The sequence below is a fragment of the Sorghum bicolor genome, chromosome 7, assembly GCF_000003195.3.
Source record: "Sorghum bicolor cultivar BTx623 chromosome 7, Sorghum_bicolor_NCBIv3, whole genome shotgun sequence".
In the NCBI taxonomy this organism is placed as follows: domain Eukaryota; kingdom Viridiplantae; phylum Streptophyta; class Magnoliopsida; order Poales; family Poaceae; genus Sorghum; species Sorghum bicolor.
Genome location: NC_012876.2, coordinates 4,077,865 through 4,088,219, shown reverse-complemented (window position 1 = coordinate 4,088,219; position 10,355 = coordinate 4,077,865).

Below are 10,355 nucleotides of genomic sequence, written 5' to 3'. Positions count from 1 at the left end.
TATTTTTTTATCTATATTTAATACTTCATACATGTGCTGCAAAATTCAATGTGACAAAAATGTTAAAAATGTTTTTAGTTTTTGGGTGGAACTAAATTAACAAAGCCTTGTTACTATTGCACATTTACATCAAAAAATTTTATATGCTCGGAATACCCAGCCGTAAAATCCTGGCTCCGCCAAGGACATAAGAAGCACTACTACACAACTGTTAGCCGTGACAGGCACTTTACGTTTACCGCAACGGGCATTGGTGTCCGCCACGAATGAAAGGTCACGGTTAATCGTGGCCTCACCGTGGCGGGCATCTGTGCCCACTGCGAAAAATGAAATTGCCGCGGCGGGCAACATAAGCTGCCCGCTACGGTTAATCCCATTAACCGCAGCAGGCATCTTATTTAAAAAAACAAAAAAAACCAAGATAGGCCCGTCGAGCCCATCCAGGGGCCTGACGAGCCCATCTAGGCTGTTGCCGCCGCCAGGGAAACCCTAGCGTCGCCGGTCCAGGGTCGTCGCCGTCGTCGTCCATGGATCCGCTCTAATCCACCTTCTCACGCCGGAACCAATCGACCCCCACATAGGAGGGAGAGCCACAACCGCCGCTGCCACCGGAGATGGGCGTGACCGGCCTCCACCTCCCAGATCTGGCTCGTGGCGACTCCTTCACTGGATCTGGAAAGAGAGAAGGAAGAACAGTGAGATGAGTGAAAAAGAGAGGGAGACGGGAGGAAGAGGAGCGGCGGTGGCGTACCTCATGTCGACACAAAGGGGGATCCGCGTCTTGGCACCTTCCCCGTCGTGGATCCGGGCTCCATCCGCGCCGCTGTGCTGCCGTGCTCCGTCCGCGCCACCCGAGGAGGCGAAGATGGAGGGGCCTAGCCTTGACCCGCCGCGCGCAAGGAGGATGGAGCGGCGGAGGCGAGCAGACGAAGGGAGAGATGAGAGAGTCAGTCGGGCTGTGGGTGGAGAGACGAGACATTGGGAGCGGAGGTCGGAGCGGCGGCTGTCTGCGCAGAGGTGGGCAGAGGGAGGACTTGGACACTCGACAAGCAAACCCTAGCATCACGTATATATATGACCCTTGCTATCGGGCCACTGGTGGACTATTTGGGCTTCGAGATTTACTGTGATGGGCATAGGTTGCCCACTGTGGTAAATTGATTTATGGCAGCAGGGATCTTAATACGTCCACTATGGAAAATATATATTTTCCATTACGGACATATTAAGATGCCCACTGTGGTAAATCGATTTACCGCAGCGGGCAAAAGTGTCTGTCGCGGTTAATTAGAAGTGTCCGCTATGGTAAATCGCACGATTTACCACAGCGGGCAAAAAAACGCCCGCCACGGTGAAGGTTTGTCTGATGCCTGTGTCAGTTATGTCCGATGCAAACAAATGACTTCCTACACTTCATTCTTTCTTTCATCTCTTGTGCAAAAGTGCTAGCTCCAAAGTATTTTTAATACTTGTGCACATAAGTTAGCACTTTTCAAAGCAAATTTCAAGAGATGTTAGCACTCACAAGGTCCTAATACAAATGCATGGAGTCAATTCACCTAGTGGCACTAGATAATCCTAATCATCGTGAGAGTTCCCCTCTTAGTAGTATGACTATTTATTCTAAACCCGATAACACACTCTATTGCGTCTTGACCAGTAAAACAAAATGACCCTGTTACTTATACCTTTGCTTTGAACCCATTTTGTTTTTCTCCTTCTTTTTCAAGTTAGAGCACATGATCATCATATTTAGTACCTTGAGTGCCATCTAGTTTGGATCTTCAATCAGCCCTCAGCTCGCCTTGCCCAACTAGGATGTAGAAAGGCAAACATGTTTAGTCTTTTGGCTAGTGTTCCTGTCGACGAAAGCTGGTCGGCAGTCTACCTTAGGGTATACTCACGGTAGTAGTTTATCGGTAGACTGGTACGCAAGCTACGAATTTGATGGTGACGCAAGACACAAACAAGGATTTTATCCAGGTTCGGCCGCCGTGAGAGCATAATACCTACGCCCTGCATCTGATTGTATTGATATGAGGTGTAATGAATTGATCTAAGGGGGTCCCTTGCCCCTCCTTATATAGTCCGAGGGACAAGGTTACAAATCTAGAAACTAATCCTAGTCGGTTACAACCGCCATAGATAGTTCGATATCAATTTCTATTCTAACCGACCAGGATCTTGCTTGATCTCCACGTCTTGTTTCCTCGCGCAGAACTCCGAGTAGATGGATCAAGCTACGAATCGTCTTGTAGTGAGTTAAATCTCTCGGCCCAAGTCTAACCGTAAGGGTATAGGAGTTTATACCCCCACAGTTCCTCAGGGTCTGAGCAAGCAAGCATCTTAAGTCTTGTTTGGTTTCCCATGCATGACTAAAGTTTAGTAACTAAAACTATTGAAGGAACAGTAGGGGATCCCCCTACCTATATTTTTTTGTATTTCAATTAAATGAAAGAATAGAAAGTCTCTGTACAAAAAGGGCTAAAGGAAAATACAAACAGGGCAGCAAGCCCAAGCAAGAAAAGAAAAAAAGATAAAAAGAAAAAAAAGAAAAAAAGAAAAAAGAAAAAAGTTAAGGAAGGAAACTATCTCGCCACAGGGAAAGGGGGGGTCTTCTTTTCTCATTGGCCTTGATGCAAACCAAGTCCAACTCAGCTTTGAATCGTCTTCTCCAAGCAGCAATGGAGCGAGGTCCATTTTCGAAGATTATAGAGTTTCTCAGAGTCCAAATTGCCCAGCTAGCTGTGATAACTATTTCTCTGAAAATCTGGTTTCCAAACTGCTCTCTGGCATTCAACATCATGTCTAGAGGAGGTAAATTGAGATTCCAGTTAATTGAGATGGATCCCCAGCAGGATTGACTGAAGCTGCACTCGAAGAAGAGATGAAAACTAGATTCTTCTGAACCTGTGTTGCATAACACGCAGCTATAGTCATCCAGGTGCATGTGCTTTCTTCTCAGCATATTCCTTGTGTTCAATCTGTCCCGAAGAAGAAGCCAGAAGAAGAATTTGTGTTTACTAAGAGTACTGGATTTCCAGATCCATGAAAAAAGTGGGGAGGCCTCCTTGAATCCTATCAAAAGCCTGTAGGTTGTTTTGCTGCTGAAAGCTACATTTACATCCCAAGGTCTGTTCAATTCATGTTCTATGAGCATGGAGAGTTCTTCTGTGGCTTCAAATGAAAGAGGCAGGCTGAAGTTAGCCTCTAACTCATTGTTCAAGAAGAATCTGATGGAACACTTTGGTTTTTTGCAAAAGGAAAACAGATGGGGATATTTCTCTTTTAGGGATGAGGGACTCCAAGAGCCTGACCAAAACAGGTCAGTATTACCTCTGCTAGGTTGACAAGTGGTGATCTTACTGAAAGGGATGAAGAGTTTGAGCAAGTCTTTCCACCAGAAGGAACCAACTGGGCTTCGAGCTTGTGGAGGAGTTTGGTTATTGGAGTAGAATTTAGACCAGGTCAGATTCACCCATGGAAGGTCGTGCTGGTTGTAGAAGCTATTCAGATGTTTCATCAGGAGTGCATCATTATGCTTCTCAATGTCAATAATACCAAGCCCTCCTTGGTTTTTGGGCAAACAGGCCGTCTCCCATGCCACAAGGCAGGAACCTTTTCTGTTGACATCCCCCTTACTCCAAAGACAGTGCTTTCTATACACGTCTATTTGTTTGATCACTTGGGGGGGAATCTTGAGACTGCACATATAGAAAGTGGGTAGAGCAGAGAGAACAGCATTTACCAGGATTAGTCTACCGTCGTAAGAAAGGAGCCTACTGAAACCAGACATTCTCCTTTCAATTCTGTTGAGAAGTGGGCTGAAATCTTGAACTGAGGGTTTAGTAGTGCCCAGAGGGAGCCCCAGATAAGTAAAGGGCATGGAACCCAGGTGACAACCAAAGGTATTAGCTAGATGTTGGGCTCTGCTGCTTGACATATTGATGGGCACCAAGAAGGATTTGTTGAAGTTGACATGTAGGCCGGTTGAATCAGAGAAGGGTCTTAGAATACCTTTTAGGTTGAAAAGGGTCTTGGCATCTCCAGGCAGAATGAGCAGTGTGTCATCAGCATACTGTATTATAGGGAAGTCTCCTCCAAAGTTGTCTGAGATTGGGTGTTTCAGCACTCCCAACAGCCAGGCCTTGTTAACAATACTTTGTAAAAGGTCAGCAGCAAGAACAAAGAGCAGTGGGGAGAGGGGGTCACCTTGTCTGACACCTCTTTTACATTTGAAAGTTTTCCCAGGGATACCATTAAGAAGTACAGATGATGTACCTGATCCAAGGATGTTCTCAATCCACTTTATCCAGTTTGATGGGAATCCTTTGTGTTTCATCACTTCAAGGATGGAATGGTGCTCAACCTTATCGAAGGCTTTTTCAAAGTCAAGTTTCAGGATGACTATTTCTTTTTTTTGAGTGGTGGCAGAGATGGAGGAACTGGTAGGCCCAAGCTAGGCAGTCCTGAATGGTTCTGCCTTTTATGAAGCCATACTGATTTTGGTGTACCAGATCTAGGATGACTCTTTGTAGCCTATTGGATAGGATCTTTGTGATGCATTTGAGGCTGTAGTTGAGGAGAGAGATTGGTCTAAAGTCATCAACTTTCTCAGGGTTGTCTTTCTTGGGTATAAGGGCAATGAAAGAGGAGTTGATGCTGCTGATATCAATATTATCAGAGCTAAAATCTTTTAGAAGTCTGGTGAAGTCCTCTTGAATTATGGGCCAGCATTTTTTGATGAAAAGCCCGTTGAAACCATCTGGACCAGGAGCATGGTTTGTTGGAAGTGACCTTATGACAAGGTCAATTTCTTCCTGACTGTAGTCATTGCCTAGGTGATCCAAATCATGTGAAACTAGGATAGACCCAAGATCAAAGGACATGCTGGAGGACTCACTAGTTCCAAGTCTATCCTTGAACGAGGACCACAGAAGGTTTGCTTTATGGTCGTGGTCAGAGATTTGATTACCATCACTGTCACTGAGGAATACTATGAAATTTCTCTTATGAGAGATAGTGGCAAAGGTGTGAAACAGTTCTGTGTTCTCATCCCCTAGTTTGACCCATCTCATTTTACTACGCTGCTTCCAGTAGGTTCTTCTAGATTCAATCAGTTCTGATAGGTGCCTTTTCACTAGAATTCTAAAGTTTCTTTCCATTCTTGACAGATTTCGTTGGTCTTCTAAGCCATCAAGGAGAAGCAAAACCCACTTGCAGTTGTAAATGAGTTTGTTGAGGCTAGAAAGATTCTTGCTCCAAAGTTTTAAACCAGCCCTGGCATGCTTGAACCTGGAAGATATATTTCTAGCTGCGTTGCCAAAGAAAGGAGAGTTGTGCCAGTGAAGGCTGACTGTTTCTAGGAAGCCTGGGTGCTGTAGCCAAAAATTTTCAAATCTGAACAAACTTGGTCTTGGTACAGTACTTCCTATTTGTAACACAAAGGGGATGTGGTCTGAAATGGGTCTGGAGAGGGGTTGGACAAAGGTTGCAGGGAAGGAGGAGGTCCAACCAATGGAGGTAAAAACCCAGTCAAGTTTAACCAGAAGAGGGTCAGCTTGCATATTACTCCAAGTGAAACTCCTTCCACTGAATGGAATTTCAACTAAATCCAGATCAGAGATCAAATCATTGAAGAGGTTCATTTCTGTTGGGTCTCCCCCAGGTCGATTTCTATTATCAGGGTTTCTGATGAGGTTGAAGTCACCTCCCAGGGCCCAATTATCAAAATCATCAGTATTCAGATTCATGAGCCAGGTTACAAAGGCCATTTTCTGAGCTGGGTTGGAGGGACCATATATATTGGAAATATGCATGCATGTATTGTCAAATCTGCAAATCAACTTGATAGTGATGGCATAGGAGTTGGCTTGGACAACTGATCCATCAAAAAGGCTGCTATTCCACACTGTGAGGAGACCTCCAGAAGCACCAATGGAGGGTGAGAAAGCAAACTTGTCAAGGCTTCTTGGGCAGAATTTCTTGATGTAAAAGGCATCAAAGGTTTCTCTTTTAGTTTCTTGTAGGCACAACACATGGCAGGCACTTTCTTTGATTTTGTCAGCAATTGCATCCCATTTCTCTTGAGAATTGATGCCTCTTATATTCCAGAACAGGACTTTACTTTGTCTGTTGCTATTCATGTTGCTATTCATGGAGGAACCGTAAGATAGAGCAGGAGCTTTGGGTCTCCAGGGCCCAAACAGAGGTGAGAGGACAACACATAGACAAAATCGAGTAAAGGAAGCACATTTCATAGGATAAACTCAGGGGATACTAGAGTCGATTGTCTACACACCATAAAGAGTACAAGACAAGCAAATTATTAAGCCAGTACGCAGACTGGGAAAAGTAACTGGAAGGGAAATAAGCAAAAGCAGTAACAAACTGCCCAGGACATAGGGCAGGAATGCTGATCATGAGGCTAAGCTTTCTACTCATCAATATCATCTTGCTTCAGGAGGGCAGCTGAGACACTCTCAGGCTGGATCTGCAGGAATCCTTCACCAATGCCTTGGAGGATATTCTGGGATAGGTAGGGGGCAGGGGCAAAGCCAGGAGGAGGAGGTATCATTGCAAGAGGGACAGATTCTTCCTCAACTTCAATATGCTTCTTGCCTTTATGAGCTTTCTTGGCAGATACTTTCTCTTTGGATGACTCCTTCGTTTTTCTTGCACTTTTAGCATCCTTGAAGCCCTCAGACTTGATTGAGAGTCTTTTGCTGCATCTCAGGAAGCTGTCCTCCAGCTGCTCCCTGACCTTGTGGGTCCTTTTTGGCTTGGGGGTCTTGAAGATGGCTGGAGCTTCATCCAAGACTGCAATCTCATCTTCAGTTGTTTCTTCCATGCATACATCAGCATCCATCTTTTCTGAGTCATTCTCCAATTCAACAATTAGCTCAGGTTCAGACTCCTGGTCATCTGATTCTTCATCAGCATCTAGGTAGTCCAGGGCAATCTTCTTCATTGCATGATCTCCAAACTGAGGATAAAGGGCAAACGCCAGGTGGATTAGGAGATGAGAATCATTGAAATAGTCAGGGATGGGAGTGTCATGATTCAAAACGAGAAGTTCAATGAATCTAAAGGTCATAGATGGTAAGGAACTCTGAATAAGATTGAATACCTTTTCCTTTAGCAGGGAGGGGATGACCCTAATCAGGGGCTCCCTCGCATGGGAAGGACCCACAATCACAGATTTCATCTTGGGCGTTGCAGTGGCAACATCTGACAACTTGGAGACTGGGTTGTTCCTCAGATTTGGGTTGAGCTCCAAGTCCTCACTGATGGTCCTGTCTGGATCAGCTTCAATAGGAGCAGACTTCTGTTGCCAGCGTCCCCTATCTCCATCATCCACCTGCATGTTTCCAGCACTGTTGGAGCCTCTTGGGGTAGTACCGGAGCCGGCAGGGTCTGCTGGACCCATCCACCTCGGAGCTTGAGGTGGAGTGGGATGGAGGGGACCAACAGTGATGAAAGCGTCTTCATCCATCAGCTCTTGGACACTCTGTCTTTTGAGGACATAGCAAGGGACAGTCCAGGATCTGCCTGTCTGGGGAACTCCTGCATTGACTTTGATAGAATCTGGAATCTTTGCATCATCATTTAAATAGACTTTGACCACAACTCTAGCTACATTCTCCATTTCATGCCAGTCTACCATAATACCGAAACCGGAGACTGCTTTAGCGATCATAGCTGAGTTTTTAAGATCTTCTGGGAAGGCAACCAAAAGGACCCAAGCTTCACGATCTAACTGAAAGGACCTAGCATTCTCGCCGGCATCGTGCTTAACTACTGACATTGCATAGTTTCCAAACTGAAAAATAGGACCCAAAAAGCGCTCCCTGTCTAGTGGACTCAGGAATCTGACATATGCATCACCGAGAGCACAAGGGAGGATCTCTGTGGTTCGAACCTGATGCACTTCATGGAAGAAAGTGCGCAGTTCCTTGGCTAGGTCCTTGAAGTCCCTCGTGTCCACCGAAGGGTTGAGCTTGATGATCGCAAGATCCTCATTGCAGAGGGTGTAGCAGTCGGTGATGAACACCTCCTGGCGAAGGTGGGGGCGTTGGGAGCGGTCCTCGAGGGTGAAGCCAGCCGGGACGAAAGGGCGAGGATCACAAGCCCAGTTCGCCATTGTAGGATTGGGGTTTTTTTGGATGAACAGGGGTACTGGGGGAGGCGGATGTGGCGGAGGGAACGAGAGAAAGGGCCTTCCCGGTATAAGTACCCACCCTACGTGACTCTTCGCCTTCTCGACAGGAAACCACTCTATATTTCCTTCTTTCACGTAAACTGTTGAGGCAGGAAAACGAGGTGTGTCCGTAATTCCAGCACTTCCTGCATCTTACCAAGTTTTGGCAAAACTTCCTATTGTGGCCCAGGCCCAAGCAATTAGTGCACTCAATCAACGGCTTCAAACAGGCTGGATTTGGAATCGCTGGATTAGGGGGAGGATCAGCATTTGAATTTGAAATTGGTGCCTGAGGCACAACCGAGACTGCCTTCTGTATCCGAACATTGCTCTTACTGATCCAACTTTGAACGCCATTGGGACAAGAGGGCTGGGGTCTTTTGAAAGATTTAGGAGCAGAGCGAACGATTGAAGGCCCGTAGGGACTCGGGAAAACTCTACGAGGAGGCTCCAGGAACCTGGAAGCATAGTTGGAGGGGTAAGATAGGCGCAAGAAAACTGTTTTTTTGACAGATGATTTGGCTACATCAGCATAGGATTTTTTGGACTTAGATCCTACAAGATGCCACTCTGCATCCTGTTCCTGTAGCCAGAGAGAATGATCCTTGCGCCAATTCGGGCCTCCACCACTCCAAAGGTGGAAGAAGATGGCAAAACTCTTACAAGAATGACTTTTAAGCTTGTAAACCATGAAACCCACATTCTTGCAAGACACAGAGAATTTGAACATCCAACCAGAAAGGTGGATGACCTCAAAGTCTTTAGCATTGCCGCCAAGGCAAGCTTGAAGGATGAGACTAACAGAGTCGCTGTTGAGCGAACTAATCTTTCGCCTTTTAACTAAAACTATTGACTAAACTTCAGTCACCTCTGCTTGGTTCTAGTGACTAAATTGCATTAAAGCAATCGAACAAAGGCTAAATTGCCTCTATTAAATGCACATATTGTCCCTAACTGTGGCAACCATCGAAGGGTAGCCCCTTCCGCTCTCTATTTTAGCCAACATTTCGAACAGACTCTAAATGACTCTTCAAATTTAGTAGCTCTCCATCCCACCTTATATATTCGCTCTCTAATTTTGGATAGCCTACCTCACTAGTCATCTTTTACAGAGTCTGTTGGAGTACACTAATATTTTTTTTGTCAAATTTATTTTAGAGAGTAGCTAAATCAGTAAATTTGGCTAATGTTTTTGGCTAATCTCTTGGAGATGTTCTTAGTCACTCTTGGGGTACTAGTGTGACTAAACTTCTTTAGTCTTTTTTAATCTGTTTGTTTGGCAGTTTAATAGAAAGTGACTAAAGTTCAGTAGCTAAACTTTACCAGGGGTAAACCAAACCCTTTGTTACTTCTGCGGGAGAGGAATATTGGCTCGCCCGACTTGGCAAGCTTTTTTCCGGGCCCATGCAGCTAGGCAAGGCAAAGCTACCACGTGACATTCAAATGTTCCCGCATTTTCCTAGCTCTATATTGGATCTCATGAAGCCCTTTAGTATCAGCTCTCGTGTACTTCCCTTCGTACCTGAATTAGTTGTCGTTCTAGGCTCTTGGCCTATTTTCTCAAGGATGACGTTGTATGTTCGCGGGGTCAAGTTTGGATGCGAATGCCCCTGGCCAACATTGTCCGTCCGCCTCCCTTCATACCTGAATTAGTTGTCGTTCTAGGCTCTTGGCCTATTTTCTCAAAGATGACGTTGTATGTTCGCGGGGTCAAGTTTGGATGCGAATGCCCCTGGCCAACATCGTCCGTCCGCCTTTGACTTCACGGCCATAAAAAAAGCACGCCTACGGGGACTTGAACTGTCAACCTCCAGCCTCGGGCCATGAAGGACTAGCCACTAAAGGTACACAAGATTGTAGTAAAGGTGACACCCGTGGCGGTATTTAAATTTAATAAGGATAAAAAAAACTTTCTAATTAGTCACTTTTTGGTAAGTATAATCATGTCTAAACGACAACTAATTCAGATATGGAGCATAAAGTTTATTTTTAAAAAAAGCTCTCGTGTATGTGCACCAATACTCTGAAGAGATATTTTCCTCAAAAAAATAAACAAAAAAACTCTGAAGAGAGGAGTAGTAGTAGTACTCCAAGACAAGAGAAGAGACAACTGTAGTACAGTAAAATAAAATTCCAAAAAAACGTATGTTTGCCC